We start from the raw sequence: 3839 nt of genomic DNA, 5'->3' as shown, positions 1-3839 counted from the left end.
TGTTGTGGTGTTTAAACCCCGCTCAGGTTTGGTATTATTTTGTCTTAAACCTGGTTTGTGTCTGTTTTTGTAATGATTAGTTGGTTTGTTTGGGTTTATTAGGTGTGTGTTGTCTTTTAAAATTAATAAATAATGTTGTTATTAATACACAGAATCATATTGGCATGATGAGTCGATGAGGATATCCGTAGGAGCCGTGATGTGGGTTCGAATATATGCGAGGCTAGAGGGTGTGCTTGGGATGACCCAGGGAGTAGGTTCGAACCCTCATCACGGCTATATTACGGGTTTGTTCATTGCTATTGATGTTATTTTGTTATTTTTGTTATCATTGGGGTTTTTGCCAGTGGAGGAATATTTTATTGAGTTTGTTTTATTTGTGTAAATGTGTTTTTAATGATCTCTGAACGATTGTAATGGTTCTTGAACGATGTGTTGAGGACAGCTTCCTGGTAGTGCTCTGATTGTAATGGTTTTGTGGGCAATTATAACGGTGGTTATTGAGACTGGTCGTCCTCTTGTGGTCGTCCTCTTGTGGTCGTCCTCTTGTGGTCGTCCTCTTGTGGTCGTCCTCTGCTGGTCGTCCTCTGGTGGTCGTCCTCTGATGGTGGTCCTCTGGTAGTCGTCCTCTGGTGGTCGTCCTCTGGTGGTCATCCTCTGGTAGTCGTCCTCTGGTGGTCGTCCTCTGGTGGTCATCCTCTGGTGGTCGTCCTCTTGTGGTCGTCATAATTACTCGTGTTAGTAATTACGAACTATCATATCGGTAGTTAGCGTTCCGCCAATGTATTAAGTTCTTATCACGCAAAAAAAAATCGAAGGGCGAGGAATGTCGAAGATCGTGGCCAAACTTTGCGGTGGTTTGTTTACCTCCCCAGACAAACAAAGTATCCAAACTTACCCAAACATGGCGGCCAGGGTGGAATTTACCTCGCTGGGGGGGGGGGGAGGGGACGAGTCCAAACACCTCACTCTAACTTAGACAAACATCACACGAGACATTCTGAATTCGAGGTTTCCCTCTTACGGGTCGGTCCAGTAAGGAGAGAGAAAGAGAGAGACAGAGAGAGAGAGAGAGAGAGAGACAGAGAGAGAGAGAGAGAGAGAGAGAGACAGAGAGAGAGAGAGAGACAGAGAGAGAGAGAGAGAGAGAGAGAGAGAGAGAGAGAGAGAGAGAGAGAGAGAGAGAGAGAGAGAGAGAGAGAGAGAGAGAGAGAGACAGAGAGAGAGAGAGAGAGAGACAGAGAGAGAGAGAGAGAGAGAGACAGAGAGAGAGAGAGAGAGAGAGAGAGAGAGAGAGAGAGAGAGACAGAGAGAGAGAGAGACAGAGAGAGAGAGAGAGAGAGAGAGAGAGAGAGAGAGAGAGAGAGAGAGAGAGAGAGAGAGAGAGACAGAGAGACAGAGAGAGAGAGAGAGAGACAGAGAGAGAGAGACAGAGAGAGAGAGAGAGACAGAGAGAGAGAGAGAGAGACAGAGAGAGAGAGAGAGAGAGAGAGAGAGAGACAGAGAGAGAGAGAGAGACAGAGAGAGAGAGAGAGAGAGAGAGAGAGAGAGACAGAGAGAGAGACAGAGAGAGAGAGAGAGAGAGAGAGAGAGAGAGAGAGAGAGAGAGAAAGCTGGTCGTGGTTCGCATCCATCGGTCTCCATGGGTCGTTTTCTCTCTACAACGATGCAAGCGTTCTGCATCTGTAATGTGGCCAGGGTGTGGCCCAGTTGCTGCAGTGTGGCCAGGGGTGTGGCCCAGTTGCTGCAGTGTGGCCAGGGGTGTGGCCCAGTTGCTGCAGTGTGGCCAGGGGTGTGTGGCCTAGTTGCTGCAGTGTGGCCAGGGGTGTGTGGCCCAGCTGCTGCAGTGTGGCCAGGGGTGTGTGGCCCAGTTGCTGCAGTGTGGCCAGGGTGTGGCCCAGTTGCTGCAGTGTGGCCAGGGGTGTGGCCCAGTTGCTGCAGTGTGGCCAGGGGTGTGGCCCAGTTGCTGCAGTGTGGCCAGGGGTGTGTGGCCCAGCTGCTGCAGTGTGGCCAGGGGTGTGGCCCAGTTGCTGCAGTGTGGCCAGTGTGTGGCCCAGTTGCTGTAGCGTGGCCCAGGGGTGTCCCAATAAACCTAGTGGCCTAGTGTAAGAGCAACACTGTGATTGGCTGAGAGTGTAAGTGCCAGCCAATCACAACAAGGGTATTTTCTCAAGATCATTTCACGTCAGATGCAAGCTCTTGGGCCCGCCTTACTACCGAGAGGTCACACGTGAGGGGGGTCACTCACCTGTGACCTTTGACCTGTGTAAATTACTCATTTCTGGCTACAATGAAGAGGCTACGACTCTAATTGTCTTACACAGAGAAGAAATTACAATGACATGGTTTAAGATAACTATCTTATAAGTGGTATCCAATAATATCCTGAAGTGACTCTTGCAAGATGTGATTCGTCGGATGGTATTGTAAACATGACGCTGATTGGCTGTTGCAAGCCCAATCAGAGTGGCGCACGGTGACGTCATTGGTGGGTTTGTCGACTAGGGTCATTTGGGTCATTCGTGCTGACAAGGTCATAGTGGTTGGTTGTGTTCAAAGGGCGCTGCTGGGGGGGCAGGATCATAGGGGTCGTTTGGGGGGTATAGGGGTCGTTTGGGGGGTATAGGGGTCGTTTGGGGGGTATAGGGGTCGTTTGGGGGCATAGGGGTCGTTTGGGGGGTATAGGGGTCGTTTGGGGGCATAGGGGTCGTTTGGAGGGTATAGGGGTCGTTTGGGGGGCATATGGATCGTTTGGGGGCATAGGGGTCGTTTGGGGTATAGGGGTCGTTTGCTTGGGGAGGGGGTCACAACTGCTGCACATTCTGAACAGTAGAGCGACGGTCTCGCTTCACGCAGGTCGGCGTTCAATCCCCGACCGTCCAATAAGTGATTGGGCACCCTTCCTTCCTCCCTCAATCCCCTGTCAAATAATTTTTTTTCCTGATCCTCCTTTCAATGCTATGTAGGCATAATGGCTTGTCAATTTATCCTGATTTATCCATCTGTAACCAGAATTAAACTGTGAGGTCTGAATGGACTTTACCAAGGACAAGCTAAAGCTTAAAATTAATATTAGATGTCAGATTTCAGTAATTTATAATGTTAATTTTTTTTTACCTTAATATGCTAATAAATTTAATCTCCAAATCTTGGCTTCGTTCAGAGCTGTCAGTTTCAATATTGTTCAAGTGATGTATTGGAATATAATTGTCATTATCTAAGTTTAAACCCGTACATTTGACGGCATTATTTTGCGTTTGACATTGTTTCTAAATTGTCTTGAAGTGATTTTGATTTGTTTTTTGAATGTATTTCTCGTAATATGTCGCATTACAGAATGCTGTAGCATACAGTAGTGTATGATACAGTGGTTCTGTTCTGTTGTTTGACTTACCTAATGTGTGTAGGAGCAATGGGTTCCTGTTGGGGATAGGTGGTGGTGTCCCTGTGGCCAGGTGGTGGCGTCCCTGTGAGCCAGGTGGTGGCGTCCCTGTGGCCAGGTGGTGGCGTCCCTGTGGGCCAGGTGGTGGCGTCCCTGTGGGCCAGGTGGTGGCGTCCCTGTGGGCCAGGTGGCGGCGTCCCTGTGGGCCAGGTGGTGGCGTCCCTGTGGGCCAGGTGGTGGCGTCCCTGTGGGCCCGGTGGTGGCGTCCCTGTGAGCCAGGTGGTGGCGTCCCTGTGTGCCAGGTGGTGGCGTCCCTGTGGGCCAGGTGGTGGCGTCCCTGTGGGCCAGGTGGTGGCGTCCCTGTGGCCAGGTGGTGGCGTCCCTGTGGGCCCGGTGGTGGCGTCCCTGTGGGCCAGGTGGTGGCGTCCCTGTGGGCCAGGTGGTGGCGTCCCTGTGG

The 3839-nt window shown here is 50.8% G+C and overlaps 1 protein-coding gene across 1 annotated transcript in view; it reads right to left on the bottom strand.

Annotated features, from left to right (window-relative positions):
• LOC123748218 (uncharacterized) overlaps nt 1–3623 on the bottom strand; it is a 38468-nt gene extending 34845 nt beyond the window's left edge. The window contains exon 1 of the mRNA XM_069317204.1: nt 3395–3623. The gene's annotated coding sequence lies outside the window, so the exon portion shown is untranslated. The remainder of the gene's footprint in view (nt 1–3394) is intronic.
• Between the last annotated feature and the right edge of the window lie 216 nt (nt 3624–3839).

The sequence above is a fragment of the Procambarus clarkii genome, chromosome 87 (genome assembly GCF_040958095.1).
Source record: "Procambarus clarkii isolate CNS0578487 chromosome 87, FALCON_Pclarkii_2.0, whole genome shotgun sequence".
Taxonomy (NCBI): domain Eukaryota; kingdom Metazoa; phylum Arthropoda; class Malacostraca; order Decapoda; family Cambaridae; genus Procambarus; species Procambarus clarkii.
This window is presented reverse-complemented; position numbering and strand designations above follow the sequence as displayed.